The sequence below is a fragment of the Megascapheus bottae genome, unplaced genomic scaffold, assembly GCF_031878675.1.
Source record: "Megascapheus bottae isolate mThoBot1 unplaced genomic scaffold, mThoBot2.hap1 HAP1_SCAFFOLD_90, whole genome shotgun sequence".
Lineage (NCBI taxonomy): Eukaryota > Metazoa > Chordata > Mammalia > Rodentia > Geomyidae > Megascapheus > Megascapheus bottae.
The window spans coordinates 16,815-33,006 of record NW_028327568.1 but is presented as its reverse complement, the minus strand read 5'-3'; positions in this window follow the sequence as shown (position 1 = coordinate 33,006).

Here is a 16,192-nt window from a genome sequence, read left to right as displayed (position 1 = left end):
GAAGTCACACACTGGATATGTGGAAGTCACAGAATGGAGGTTGTGTAGTCAAAATGGTGGTGTGTGAAGTCACAGAATGAAAGTGTGTGAAGTCACAGAATGGAGGTATGTGAAGTCATAGAATGGAGGTGTGTGAAGTCACCGAAGGCAGGTGAATGAAGTCACATAATGGAGGTGTTTGAAGTCATAGATGGAGGTGTGTGAAGTCATAGAATGGAGGTGTGAAGTCAAAATGGAGGTGTGTGAAGTCACAGAATGGAGTTGTGTGAAATCACAGAATGGAGGTTTGTGAAGTCACAGAATGGAGGTGTGTGAAGTCAAAATGGAGGTGTGTGAAGTCATAGAATGGAGGTGTGTGAAGTCAAAATGGAGGTGTGTGAAGTCACAGAATGGAGGTGTGTGAAGTCATAGAATAGAGGATTGTGAAATCACAGAATGGAGGTTTGTGAAGTCACAGAATGGAGGTGTGTGAAGTCAAAATGGAGGTGTGTGAAGTCACAGAATGGAGGTGTGTGAAGTCACAGAATGGAGTTGTGTGAAAACAAAATGGTGGTGTGTGAAGTCACAGAATGAATGTGTGTGAAGTCACAGAATGGAGGTATATGAAGTCATAGAATGGAGGTGTGTGAAGTGACCGAAAGCAGGTGAATGAAGTCACATAATGGAGGTGTATGCAGGCAGAATGGACGTGTGTGACGTCAAAGAATGGAGGTGTGTGAAGTCACACACTGGAGGTGTGTGAAGTCACAGAATGGAGGTGTGTGAAGTCAAAATGGTGGTGTGTGAAGTCACAGAATGAATGTGTGTGAAGTCACAGAATGGAGGTATGTGAAGTCACAGAATGGAGGTCTGTGAAGTCACCGAAGGCAGGTGAATGAAGTCACATAATGGAGGTGTTTGAAGTCATAGATGGAGGTGTGACAAGTCATAGAATGAAGGTGTGTGAAGTCCTAGAATGGAGGTGTGTGAAGTCACAGAATTGAGGTGTGTGAAGTCACAGAATGGAGTTGTTTGAAGTCACAGAATGGAGGTGTGTGAAGTCAGAGAATGGTGGTGTGTGAAGTCACAGAATGGAGGTGTGTGAAGTCACAGAATGGAGGTGTGTGAACTCAGAGAATGGAGGTGTGTGAAGTCAGAGAATGGAGGTGTGTGAAGTCAAAGAATGGAGGTGTGTGAAGTCACAGAATGGAGGTATGTGAAGTCACAGAATGGAGCTGTGTGATGTCAGAATGGAGGTGTGTGAAGTCACAGAAGGGACGTGGGTGAACTCAGAATGGAGGTGTGTGAAGTCATAGAATGGAGGTGTGTGAAGTCAGAACGGAGGTGTGTGTAGTCACAGAATGGAGGTGTGTGAACACAGAATAGAGGTGTGTGAAGTAAAAGAATGGAGGTGTGTGAAGTCATAGCATTGATGTTTGTAAAGTAAGAATGAAGGTGTGTAAAGTCACAGAATTAAGATGTATGAATTCACAGAATGCAGGTGTGTGAAGTCAGAATGGAGGTGTGTGAAGTCATAGAATGGATGTGTGTGAAGTCATAGAATGGAAGTGCGGGAAGTCATAGAATGGAGTTCTGTGAAGTCATAGAATGGAGGTGTGTGAAGTCACAGAATGCAGGTGTGTGAAGTCACAGAATGGAGGTGTGTGAAGTCGAAATTGAGGTGTGTGGACTCATAGAATGGAGGTGTGTGAACTCATACAATGGAGGTGTGTGAAGTCATGGAATGGAGGTGTGTGAAGCCAAAGAATGGAGGTGTGTGAAGTCAAACAATGGAGGTGTGTGAAGTCACAGAAAGAGGTGTGTGAAGTCATAGAATGGAGGTATGTGCAGTCAGAGAATGCATGTGTGTGAAATCATAGAATAGAGGTGTGTGAAGTCAAAATGGTGGTGTGTTAAATCACAGAATGAATGTGTGTGAAGTCACAGAATGGAGGTATGTGAAGGCATAGAAAGGAGGTGTGTGAAGTCACAAATGGAGGTGTGTGAAGTCAAAATGGAGGTGTGTGAAGGCACAGAATGGAGGTGTGTGAAGTCACAGAATAGAGGTGTGTGAAGTCAAAATGGTGGTGTGTTAAATCACAGAATGAATGTGTGTGAAGTCACAGAATGGAGGTATGTGAAGGCATAGAATGGAGGTGTGTGAAGTCACCGAAGGCAGGTGTATGAAGTCACATAATGGAGGTGTGTGAAGTCAGAATGGACGTGTGACATCATAGAATGGAGGTTTCTGAAGTCACAAACTGGAGGTGTGTGAAATCAGAGAATGGAGGTGTGTGAAGTCACAGATGAAGGTGTGTGAAGTCAAATAAGAGGGGTGTGAAGTCGGAGAATGGAGCCGTGTGACATCACGGAATGGAGGTGGGTGAAGTCATAGAATGGAGGTGTGTGAAGTCTTAGATTGAGGGGTATGAAGTCATAGAATGGAGGTGTGTGAAATCACAGAATGGTGGTGTGTGAAGTCACAGAATGGAGGTGTGTGAAGTCACAGAATGGAGGCGTGTGAACTCGTAGAATAGAGGTGTTTGAAGTCAAAGAATGGAGGTGTGTGACGTCAGAGATGGAGGTGTGTGAAGTCACAGAATGGAGGTGTGTGAAGTCATAGAATGGAGGTGTGTGAAGTCACAGAATGGAGGTGTGTGAAGTCACAGAAAGGAGGTGTCTGAAGTCAGAATGGAGGTGTGCGAAGTCACAAAAAGGAGGTGTGCGAATTCAGAATGGAAGTATGTGAAGTCCTAGAATGGAGGTGTGTGAAGTCATAGAATGGAGTTGTGTGACGTCACAGATGGAGGTATGTGAAGTCACAGAATGGAGGTGTGTGAAGTCAGAGAATGGATGTGTGTGAAGTCATAGAATAGAGGTGTGTGAAATCACAGAATGGAGGTGTGAGAAGTCACAGAATGGATGTGTGTGAAGTCACAGAATGGAGGTATGTGGAGTCATAGAATGGAGGTGTGTGAAGTCATACAATGGAGGTGTGTGAAGTCAAAGAATGCAGATGTGTGAAGTGATAGAGTGGAGGTGTGTGAAGTCTTAGAATGGAGTTGTGTGAAGTCATAGAATGGACGTGTGTGAAGTCCTAGAATGGAGGTGTGTGACGTCATAGAATGGAGGTGTTTGAAGTCAAAGAATGGAGGTGTGTGAAGTCAGAGAATGGTGGTGTGTGAAGTCACAGAAAGGAGGTATGTGAAGTCACAGAATGGAGGTGTGTGAACTCAGAGAATGGAGGTGTGTGAAGTCAAAGAATGGATGTGTGAAGTCACAGAATGGAGGTGTGTGAAGTAACAGAAAGTAGGTGTGTGAAGTCAGAATGGAGATGTGTGAAGTCATAGAATGGAGGTGTGTGAAGTCAGAATGAATGTGTGTGAACTCACAATGGAGGTGTGTAAAATCATAGAATGGTAGTGTGTGAAGTGACAGAATTGATATATGTGAAGTCATAGAATGGAGGTGTGTGAATTCAGAATGGAGGTGTGTGAAGTCACAGAATGGAGTTGTGTGAACTCAGAATGGAGGTGTGTGAAGTCATAGAATGGAGGTGGGTGATGTCATGGAATGGACGTCTGTGAAGTCATAGAATGGAGGAGTGTGAATTCATAGAATGGAGGTGTGTGAATTCATAGAATGGAGGTGGGTGATGTCATGGAATGGACGTGTGTGAAGTCATAGAATGGAGGTGTGTGAACTCATAGAATGGCGGTGTGTGAATTCATAGAATGGAGGTGCTGAATTCATAGAATGGAGGTGTGTGAAGTCACAGAATGGAGGTGTGTGAAGTCATAGAATGGAGGTGTGTGAAGTCACACAATGGAGGTGTGTGAAGCAGGAGAATGGAGCTGTGTGAAGTCAAATTGAGGTGTGTGAACTGATAGAATGGAGGTTCGTGAACTCATAGAATGGAGGAGTGTGAAGTCATGGAATGGAGGTGTGTGAAAGTCACAGAATCGAGGTATGTGAAATCAAACAATGGAGGTGTGTGAGGTCACAGAAAAGAGGTGTGTGAAGTCATAGAATGGAGGTGTGTGAAGTCATGGAATCGATGTGTGTGAAGTCATAGCATACAGGTGTGTGAAATCACAGAATGGTGGTGTGTGATGTCACTGAATGGAGGTGTGTGAAATCAAAATTGAGGTGTGTGAACTCATAGAATGGAGGTGTGTGAAGTCATAAAATGGAGGTGTGTGAAGTCATGGAATGGAGGTGTGTGAAGGCAAAGAATGGAGGTGTGTGAAGTAAAAAACGGAGGTGTGTGAAGTCACAGAAAGGAGGTGTGTGAAGTCATAAAATGGAGGTGTGTGAAGTCAGAGAATGGATGTGTGTGAAGTCATAGAATACAGGTGTGTGAAGTCACCGAATGAAGGTGTGTGAAGTCACAGAATGAATGTGTGTGAAGTCACAGAATGGAGGTATGTGAAGTCATGGAATGGAGGTGTGTGAAGTCATAGAATGGAGGTGTGTGAAGTCAGAGAATGGAGGCATTTGAAGTCATACATTGTAGGTGTGTGAAGTCAAAATAGATGTGTGAAGTCACAGAATGGAGGTGTGTGAAGTCAAAGAATGGAGATGTGTGAAGTCATAGAGTGGAGGTGTGTGAAGTCCTAGAATGGAGGTGTGTGAAGTCATAGAATGGAGGTGTTTGATGACCTAGAATGGAGGTGTGTGAAGTCATAGAATGGAGGTGTGTGAAATCACAGAATGGAGGTGTTTGAAGTCACAGAATGGAGGTGTTTGAAGTCAGAGAACGGTGGTGAATGAAGTCACAGAATGGAGGTGTGTGAACTCGTAGAATGGAGGTTTGTGAAGTCAAAGAATGGAGGTGTGTGACGTCACAGAATGGAGGTGTGTGAAATCACAGAATGGAGGTGTGTGAAGTCAGAGAATGGAGGTGTGTGAAGTCACAGAATGGAGGTGTGTGAACTCAGAGAATGGAGGTGTGTGAAGTCACAGAATGGAGTTGTTTGAAGTCACATAATGGAGGTGTTTGAAGTCATAGATGGAGGTGTGACAAGTCATAGAATGGAGGTGTGTGAAGTCCTAGAATGGAGGTGTGTGAAGTCACAGAATAGAGGTGTGTGAAGTCACAGAATGGAGTTGTTTGAAGTCACAGAATGGAGGTGTGTGAAGTCAGAGAATGGTGGTGTGTGAAATCACAGAATGGAGGTGTATGAAGTCACAGAATGGAGGTGTGTGAACTCAGAGAATGGAGGTGTGTGAAGTCAGAGAATGGAGGTGTGTGAAGTCAAAGAATGGAGGTGTGTGAAGTCACAGAATGGAGGTGTGTGAAATCACAGAATGGAGGTGTGTGAAGTCATAGAATGGAGGTGTATGAATTCAGAATGCAGGTGTGTGAAGTCAGAGAATGGAGGTGTGAGAAGTCATAGAATGGAGGTGTGTGAATCATAGAATGGAGATGTGTGAAGTCATAGAATGGAGGTGTGTGAAGTCACAGAATGGAGATGTATAAAGTCAAAGAATGGAGGTGTGTGAAGTCAGATATGGAGGTGTGAAGTCATAGAATGGAGGTGTGTGAAGTCATGGAATGGAGGTGTGTGAAGTCATAGAATGGAGGGGTATGAAGTCAGAGAATGGTGGGTGTGTGAAGTCACAGAATGGAGGTGTGTGAAGTCACAGAATGGAGGTGGGTGAACTCATAGAATTGAGGTGTGTGAAGTCAAAGAATGGAGGTTTGTGAAGTCACAGAATGGAGGTGTGTGAAGTCACAGAATGGAGTTGTCTGAAGTCACAGAATGGAGGTGTGTGAAGTCAGAGAATGGTGGTGTGTGAAGTCACAGAATGGAGGTGTGTGAAGTCACAGAATGGAGGTGGGTGAACTCATAGAATGGAGGTGTGTGAAGTCAAAGAATGGAGGTGTGTGAAGTCAAAGAATGGAGGTGTGTGAAGTCACAGAATGGAGCTGTGTGAAGTCAGAATGGATTTGTGTGAAGTCATAGAATGGAGGTGTGTGAAGTCACAGAATGAAGGTGTGTGAAGTCACAGAAAGGAGGGGTGTGAAGTCAAAATTGAGATGTGTGGACTCATAGAATGGAGGTGTGTGAAGTCATAGAATGGAGGTGTGTGAAGTCATGGAATGGAGGTGAGTGAAGTCAAAGAATGGAGGTGTGTGGAGTCAAACAACGGAGGTGTGTGAAGTCACAGAAAGGAGGTGTGTGAAGTCATAGAATGGAGGTGTGTGATGTCAGAGAATGCATGTGTATGAAGTCATAGAATAGAGGTGTGTGAAGTCACAGAATGGAGGTGTGTGAAGTCATAGAATGGAGGTGTGTGAAGTCACAGATGGAGGTGTGTGAAGTCAACATGTTGGTGTGTTAAATCCCAGAATGAATGTGTGTGAAGTCACAGAATGGAGGTATGTGAAGGCATAGAATGGAGGTGTTTGAAGTCACCGAAGGCAGGTGTATGAATTCAAATATTGGGGGTGTGTGAAGTCAAAATGGACGTGTGTGACATCATAGAATGGAGGTGTTTGAAGTCACAAACTGGATGTGTGTGAAGTCACAGAATGGAGGTGTGTGAAGTCAAAATGGAGGTGTGTGAAGTCACAGAATGGAGGTGTGTGAAGTCACAGAATGGAGTTGTGTGAAAACAAAATGGTGGTGTGTGAAGTCACAGAATGAATGTGTGTGAAGTCACAGAATGGAGGTATATGAAGTCATAGAATGGAGGTGTGTGAAGTGACCGAAAGCAGGTGTATGAAGTCACATAATGGAGGTGTATGGAGTCAGAATGGACGTGTGTGACGTCAAAGAATGGAGGTGTGTGAAGTCACACACTGGAGGTGTGTGAAGTCACAGAATGGAGGTGTGTGAAGTCAAAATGGTGGTGTGTGAAGTCACAGAATGAATGTGTGTGAAGTCACAGAATGGAGGTATGTGAAGTCACAGAATGGAGGTCTGTGAAGTCACCGAAGGCAGGTGAATGAAGTCACATAATGGAGGTGTTTGAAGTCATAGATGGAGGTGTGACAAGTCATAGAATGCAGGTGTGTGAAGTCCTAGAATGGAGGTGTGTGAAGTCACAGAATAGAGGTGTGTGAAGTCACAGAATGGAGTTGTTTGAAGTCACAGAATGGAGGTGTGTGAAGTCAGAGAATGGTGGTGTGTGAAGTCACAGAATGGAGGTGTGTGAAGTCACAGAATGGAGGTGTGTGAACTCAGAGAATGGAGGTGTGTGAAGTCAGAGAATGGAGGTGTGTGAAGTCAAAGAATGGAGGTGTGTGAAGTCACAGAATGGAGGTATGTGAAGTCACAGAATGGAGCTGTGTGATGTCAGAATGGAGGTGTGTGAAGTCACAGAATGGAGTTGTTTGAAGTCACAGAATGGAGGTGTGTGAAGTCAGAGAATGGTGGTGTGTGAAGTCACAGAATGGAGGTGTGTGAAGTCACAGAATGGAGGTGTGTGAACTCAGAGAATGGAGGTGTGTGAAGTCAGAGAATGGAGGTGTGTGAAGTCAAAGAATGGAGGTGTGTGAAGTCACAGAATGGAGGTATGTGAAGTCACAGAATGGAGCTGTGTGATGTCAGAATGGAGGTGTTTGAAGTCACAGAAGGGACGTGGGTGAACTCAGAATGGAGGTGTGTGAAGTCATAGAATGGAGGTGTGTGAAGTCAGAACGGAGGTGTGTGTAGTCACAGAATGGAGGTGTGTGAACACAGAATAGAGGTGTGTGAAGTAAAGAATGGAGGTGTGTGAAGTCATAGCATTGATGTTTGTAAAGTAAGAATGAAGGTGTGTAAAGTCACAGAATTAAGATGTATGAATTCACAGAATGCAGGTGTGTGAAGTCAGAATGGAGGTGTGTGAAGTCATAGAATGGATGTGTGTGAAGTCATAGAATGGAAGTGCGGGAAGTCATAGAATGGAGTTCTGTGAAGTCATAGAATGGAGGTGTGTGAAGTCACAGAATGCAGGTGTGTGAAGTCACAGAATGGAGGTGTGTGAAGTCGAAATTGAGGTGTGTGGACTCATAGAATGGAGGTGTGTGAACTCATACAATGGAGGTGTGTGAAGTCATGGAATGGAGGTGTGTGAAGCCAAAGAATGGAGGTGTGTGAAGTCAAACAACGGAGGTGTGTGAAGTCACAGAAAGAGGTGTGTGGAAGTCATAGAATGGAGGTATGTGCAGTCAGAGAATGCATGTGTGTGAAATCATAGAATAGAGGTGTGTGAAGTCACAGAATGGAGGTGTGTGAAATCAAACAATGGATTTGTGTGAGGTCACAGAAAGGAGGTGTGTGAAGTCATAGAATGGAGGTGTGTGAAGTCGTGGAATGGATGTGTGTGAAGTCATAGAATACAGGTGTGTGAAGTCACAGAATGGAGGTGTGTGAAGTCACTGAATGGAGGTGTGTGAAGTCAAAATTGAGGTGTGTGAACTCATAGAATGGAGGTGTGTGAACTCATAGAATGGAGGTGTGTGAAATCATGGAATGGAGGTGTGTGAAGTCACAGAATGGAGGTGTGCGAAATCCTAGAATGGAGGTGTGTGAACTCGTAGAATGGAGGGGTATGAAGTCATAGAATGGAGGTGTGTGAAATCACAGAATGGAGGAGTGTGAACACAGAATGGAGGTATGTGAAATCACAGAATGGAGGAGTGTGAAGTCATAGAATGGAGGTGTGTGAAGTCCTAGAATGGAGATGTATGAAGTCACAGAATGGAGGTGTGTGAAGTCAGAATGGAGGTGTGTGAAGTCATAGAATGGATGTGTGAAGTCATAGAATGTAGGTGCGCGAAGCCATAGGATATAGGTGTGTGAAGTCATAGAATGGAGCTGTGTAAAGTCACAGAATGGAGGTGTGTGAAGTCACAGAATGGAGGTGTGTGAAGTAAAAATTGAGGTGTGTGAACTCATAGAATGGAGGTGTGTGAACTCATAAAATGGAGGTGTGTGAAGTCATGGAATGGAGGTGTGTGAAGTCAAAGAATGGAGGTGTGTGAAGTCAAACAACTGAGGTGTGTGAAGTCACAGAAAGAGGTGTGTGAAGTCATATAATGGAGGTGTGTGAAGTGAGAGATTGGGTGTGTGTGAAGTCATAGAATAGAGGTGTGTGAAGTCACAGAAGGGAGGTGTGTGAAGTCACAGAATAGAGGGTGTGAAGTCAAAATGGTGGTGTGTGAAGGCACAGAATGGAGTTGTGTGAAATCAAAATGGTGGTGTGTGAAGTCACAGAATGAATGTGTGTGAAGTCACAGAATGGAGGTATGTGAAGTCATAGAATGGAGGTCTGTGAAGTCACCGAAGGCAGGTGAATGAAGTCACATAATGGAGGTGTCTGAAGTCAAAATGAACGTCTGTGACATCATAGAATGGAGGTGTGTGAAGTCATAAACTGGATGTGTGTGAAGTCACAGAATGGAGGTGTGTGAAGTCAAAATGGTGGTGTGTGAAGTCACAGAATGAATGTGTGTGAAGTCACAAATGGAGGTGTGTGAAATCAAACAATGGATTTGTGTGTGGTCACAGAAAGGTGGTGTGTGAAGTCATAGAATGGAGGTGTGTGACGTCATGGAATGGATGTGTGTGAAGTCATAGAATACAGGTGTGTGAAGTCACAGAATGGAGGTGTGTGAAGTCACTGAATGGAGGTGTGTGAAGTCAAAATTGAGGTGTGTTAACTCATAGAATGGAGGTGTGTGAACTCATAGAATGGAGGTGTGTGAAATCATGGAAAGGAGGTGTGTGAAGGCAAAGAATGGAGGTGTGTGTAGTCAAAAACGCAGGTATGTGAAGTCACAGAAAGGAGGTGTGTGAAGTCATAAAATGGAGGTGTGTGAAGTCACAGAATGGAGGTGTGCGAAGTCCTAGAATGGAGGTGTGTGAAGTCATAGAATAGAGGTGTGGGAAGTCACAGAATGGAGGTGTGTGAAGTCACAGAATGGAGATGTGTGAAGTCAAAATGGAGGTTGTGAAGTCACAGAATGGAGGTGTGTGAAGTCAAAGAATGGAGGTGTGTGAAGTCACAGAATGGAGGTGTGTGAAGTCAGATTGGAGGTGTGTGAAGTCATAGAATGGAGGTGTGTGAAGTCAGAATGAGGTGTGTGAAGTCATAGAATGCAGTTGTGTGAAGTCACAGAATGGAGGTGTATGAAGTCACAGAATGGAGGTGTGTGAAGTCACCGAAGGCAGGTGAATGAAGTCACATAATGGAGGTGTTTGAAGTCATAGATGGAGGTGTGTGAAGTCATAGAATGGAGGTGTGTGAAGTCAAATTGGAGGGGTGTGAAGTCTGAAAATGGAGCTGTGTAAAATCATAGAATGGAGGTGGGTGAAGTCATAGAATGCAGGTGTGTGAAGTCATGGAATGGAGGTGTGTGAAGTCATAGAATGGAGGGGTATGAGATCATAGAATGGAGGTGTGTGAAATCACAGAATGGAGGAGTGTGAACACAGTATGGAGGTGTGTGAAATGAGAGAATGTAGGTGTGTGAAGTCATAGAATGGAGGTGTGTGAAGTCCTAGAATCTAGTTGTTTGAAGTCACAGAATGGAGGTGTGTGAAGTCAGAGAATGGTGGTGTGTGAAGTCACAGAATGGAGGTGTGTGAAGTCACAGAATGGAGGTGTGTGAACTCCTAGAATGGAGGGGTGTGAAGTCAAAGAATGGAGGTGTGTGAAGTCACAGATTGGAGGTGTGTGAAGCCACAGAATGGAGGTGTGTGAAGTCATAGAATGGAGGTATGTGAAGTCACAGAATGGAGGTGTGTCTAGTCACAGAAAGAAGGTGTGTGAAGTCAGAATGGAAGTGTGTGAAGTCATAGAATGGAGGTGTGTGAAGTCCCAGAATGGAGGTGAGTGGAGTCACAGAGGGGGAGTGTGCAGTCATAGAATGGAGGTTTGTGAAGTCAGAGAATGGAGGTGTGTGAAGTCACAGAATGCAGGTGTGTGAAGTCACAGAATGGAGGTTTGTGAAGTTAAAATGGAGGTTTGTGAAGTCACAGAATGGTGGTGTGTGAAGTCAGAGAATGGAGGTGTGTGAAATCAAATGGAGGTGTGTGAAGTCACAGAATGGTGGTTTGTGAAGTCACAGAATGGAGGTGTGTGATGTCAGAAAATGGAGGTGTGTGAAGTCAAATTCAGGTGTGTGAACTCATGGAATGGAGGTGCGTGAATTCATAGAATCGAGGAGTGTGAAGTCATGGAATGGAGGTGTGTGAAGTCACAGAATAGAGGTGTGTGAAATCAAACAATGGAGGTATGTGAGGTCACAGAAAGGAGGTGTGTGAAGTCATGGAATCGATGTGTGTGAACTCATAGAATACAGGTGTGTGAAGTCACAGAATGGAGGTGTGTGAAGTCACTGAATGGAGGTGTGTGAAGTCAAAATTGAGGTGTGTGAACTCACAGAATGGAGGTGTGTGAACTCATAGAATGGAGGTGTGTGAAGGAATGGAATGGAGGTGTGTGAAGGCAAAGAATGGATGTGTGTGAAGTCAAAAACGGAGGTGTGTGAAGTCACAGAAAGGAGGTGTGTGAAGTCATAAAATGAAGGTGTGTGAAGTCAGAGAATAGAGGTGTGTGAAATCAAAGAATGGAGGTGTGTGAAGTCACAGAATGAATGTGTGTGAAGTCACAGAATGGGGTATGTGTAGTCATAGAATGGAGGTGTGTGAAGTCATACACTGGAGGTGTGTGAAGTGATAGAATGGAGGTGTATGAAGTCATAGAATGGAGGTGTGTGAAGTCCAAATGGATGTGTGAAGTCACAGAATGGAGCTGTGTGAAGTCCTAGAATGGAGATGTATGAAGTCATAGAATGGAGGTGTGTGAAGTCCTACAATGGAGGTGTGTGAAGTGATAGAATGGAGGTGTGTGAAATCACAGAATGGTGGTGTGTGAAGTCACAGAATGGAGGTGTGTGAAGTCACAGAATGGAGGCGTGTGAACTCGTAGAATGGAGGTGTGTGCAGTCAAAGAATGGAGGTGTGTGACGTCACAGATGTAGGTGTGTGAAGTCACAGAATATAGGTGTGTGAAGTCATAGAATGGAGGTGTGTGAAGTCACAGTATGGAGGTGTGTGAAGTCATAGAAAGGAGGTGTCTGAAGTCAGAATGGAGGTGTGCAAAGTCATAGAATGGAGGTGTGTGAATTCAGAATGGAGGTATGTGAAGTCATAGAATGGAGGTGTGTGAAGTCATAGAATGGAGGTGTGTGAAGTCATAAAATGGATATGTGTGAAGTCATAGAATGGAGGTGTGTGAAGTCACAGAATGTAGATGTATGAAGTCACAGAATGGAGGTGTGTGAATTCAGAATGAGGTGTGTGAAGTCATAGAATGAATGTGTGTAAAGTCATAGAATGGAGGTGTGGGAAGTCATAGATATAGGTGTGTGACGTCATAGAATGGAGGTGTGTAAAGTCACAGAATGGAGGTGTGTGAAGTCACAATTGAGGAGTGTGAACTCATAAAATGGAGGTGTGTGAACTCATAGAATGGAGGTGTGTGAAGTCATGGAATGGAGGTGTGTGAAGTCAAAGAATGGAGGTGTGTGAAGTCAAACAATGCAGGTGTGTGAAGTCACAGAAAGCAGGTGTGTGAAGTCATAGAATGGAGGTGTGTGAAGTGACACATTGGGTGTGTGTGAAGTCATAGAATAGAGGTGTGTGAAGTCACAGAATGGAGGTGTGTGAAGTCACAGAATAGAGGTGTGTGAAGTCAAAATGGTGGTGTGTGAAGTCACAGAATGGAGGTGTGTGAAGTCACAGAATGGAGGTGTGTGAAATCAAAATGGTGGGGTGTGAAGTGACAGAATGAATGTGTGTGAAGTCACAGAATGGAGGTATGTGAAGTCATAGAATGGAGGTGTTTGAAGTCACAGAAGGCAGGTGAATGAAGTCATATTATGGAGTTGTGTGAAGTCAGAATGGACGTGTGTGACGTCATGGAATGGAGGTGTGTGAAGTCACAAACTGGAGGTGTGTGAATTCACAGAATGGAGGTGTGTGAAGTCAAAATGGTGGTGTGTGAAGTCACAGAATGAATGTGTGTGAAGTCACAGAATGGAGGTGTGTGAAATCAAACAATGGAGTTGTGTGAGGTCACAGAAAGGAGGTGTGTGAAGTCATAGAATGGAGGTGTGTGAAGTCATGGAATGGATGTGTGTGAAGTCATAGAATACAGGTGTGTGAAGTCACAGAATGGAGGTGTGTGAAGTCAGTGAATGGAGGTGTGTGAAGTCAAAATTGAGGTGTGTGAACTCATACAATGGAGGTGTGTGAAATCATGGAATGGAGGTGTGTGAAGGCAAAGAATGGAGGTGTGTGACGTCAAAATGGAGGTGTGTAAAGTCACAAAATGAAGGTGTGTGAAGTCACAGAATGGAGGTGTGTGAACTCAGAGAATGGAGGTGTGTGAAGTCAAAGAATGGATGTGTGAAGTCACAGAATGGAGGTGAGTGAAGTAACAGAAAGGAGGTTTGTGAACTCAGAATGGAGGTGTGCGTGGTCATAAAATGGAGGTGTGTGAAGTCAGAATAAAGGTGTGTGAAGTCACAATGGAGGTGTGTGAAGTTATAGAATGGTGGTGTGTGAAGTGACAGAATGGAGGTGTGTGAAGTCATAGAATTGAGCTGTGTGAATTCAGAATGGAGGTGTGTGAAGTCACAGAATGGAATTTTGTGAACTCAGAATGGAGGTGTGTGAAGTCATAGAATGGAGGTGTGTGAAGTAATGGAATGGAGGTGTGTGAAATCATAGAATGGAGGTGTGTGAAGTCCCAGAATGGAGATGTGTGAAGTCAGAATGGAGGTGTGTGAAGTCATGGAATGGAGGTTTGTGAAGTCAGAATGTAGGTGTGTGAACTCATAGAATGGAGGTGTGTGAAGTTAGAGAATGGGGGTGTGTAGGCATAGAATGAAGGTGTGTGAAGTCATAGAATGGAGGTGTGTGAAGTCAGAATGGAGATATGTGAAGTCACAGAATGGAGGAGTGAACACAGACTGGAGGTGTGTGAAGTCATAGAATGGAGGTGTGTGACGTCACAGAATGGAGGTGTGTGAAAGATAGAATGGAGGTGTGTGAAGTCATAGAATGGAGGAGTGTGAAGTCACAGAATGGAGGTGTGTGAAGTCACAGAATGGAGGTGTGTGAAGGCAGAATGGAGTGTGTGAAGTCATAGAATGGAGGTGTGTGAAGTCATAGAATGGAGGTGTGGGAATTCATAGAATGGAGGAGTGTGAAGTCATAGAATGAAGGTGTGTGAAGTCACAGAATGGAGGTGTGTGAATTCATAGAATGGAGGTGTGTGAATTCATAGATTGGAGGTGTGTGAATACATAAAATGGAGGTGGGTGGAGTCATAGAATGGAGGTGTGTGAAGTCACAGAGTGGAGGTTTGTGAAGTCACAATGGAGGTGTCTGAAGTCATAGAATGGAGGTGTGTGAAGTCATATAATGGATGTGTGTGAAGTCATAGAATCGAGGTGTGTGATATCATAGAATGGAGGTGTGTGAAGTCATAGAATGGAGGTGTGTGAAGTCATAGAATGGAGGTGCGTGAACTCATAGAATGGAGGAGTGTGAAGTCATGGAATGGAGGTGTGTGAAGTCACAGAATGGAGGTGTGTGAAATCAAACAATGGAGGAGTGTGAGGTCACAGAAAGGAGGTGTGTGAAGTCATAGAATGGAGGTGTGTGAAGTCATGGAATGGATGTGTGTGAAGTCATAGAATACAGGTGTGTTAAGTCACAGAATGGAGTGTGTGAAGTCAGTGAATGGAGGTGTGTGAAGTCAAAATTGAGGTGTGTGAACTCATAGAATGGAGGTGTGTGAACTCATAGAATGGAGGTGTGCGAAGTAATGGAATGGAGGTGTGTGAAGGCAAAGAATGGAGATGTGTGAAGTCAAAAACGGAGGTGTGTTAAGTCACAGAAAGGAGGTGTGTGAAGTCACAGAATTGAGGTGTGTGAAGTCAGAGAATGGATGTTTGTGAAGTCATAGAATAGAGGTGTGAAGTCACAGAATGAACGTGTGTGAAGTCACAGAATGGAGGTATGTGAATTCATAGAATGGAGGTGGGTGGAGTCATAGAATGGAGGTGTGTGAAGTCATAGAATGGAGGTGTGTGAAGTCACAGAATGGAGATGTTTGAAGTCATAGAATGGAGGTGTGTGAAGTCATAGAATGGAGGTGTGTGAAATCACAGAATGGCGGAGAGTGAAGTCACAGAATGGAGGTATGTGAAGTCACAGAATGGAGGCGTGTGAAGTGATAGAATGGAGATGTGAGAAGTCAGAATGGAAGTGTGTGAAGTCACAAAATAGAGGTGTGTGAACTCAGAATGGAGGTGTGTGAGGTCACAATGGAGGTGTGTGAAGTCATAGAATGGAGGTGTGTGAAGTCACAGAATGGAGGTGTGTGACGTCAAAGATGGAGGTGTGTGAAGTCACAGAATGTAGGTGTGAAGTCATAGAATGGAGGTGTGTGAAGTCACAGAATGGAGGTGTGTGAAGTTACAGAAAAAAGGTGTCTGAAGTCAGAATGGAGGTGTGTGAAGTCATAGAATGGAGGTGTGTGAATTCAGAATTGAGGTATATGAAGTCATAGAATGGAGGTGTGTGAAGTCATAGAATGGAGTTGTGTGAAGTCAGAGAATGGAGATTTATGAAGTCATAGAATGGAGGTGTGTTAAGTCACAGAATGGAGATGTACGAAGTCACAAAATGGAGGTGTTTGAAGTCAGAATGGAGATGTGTGAAGTCATAGAGTGGAGGTGTGTGAAGTCCTAGAATGGAGTTGTGTGAAGTCATAGAATGGACGTGTGTGAAGTGCTAGAATGGAGGTGTGTGAAGTCAAACAATGGAGGTGTGTGAAGTCAGAGAATGGTGGTGTGTGAAGTCACAGAATGTAGGTGTGTGAAGTGATAGAATGGAGATGTGAGAAGTCAGAATGGAAGTGTGTGAAGTCACAAAATAGAGGTGTGTGAAATCAGAATGGAGGTGTGTGAGGTCACAATGGAGGTGTGTGAAGTCATAGAATGGAGGTGTGTGAAGTCATAAAATGGAGATGTGTGAAGTCATAGAATGGAGGTGTGTGAAGTCACAGAATGTAGATGTATGAAGTCACAGAACGGAGGTGTGTGAATTCAGAATGGAGGTGTGTGAAATCATAGAATGAATGTGTCTAAAGTCATAGAATGGAGGTGCGGGAAGTCATAGAATATAGGTGTGTGAAGTCA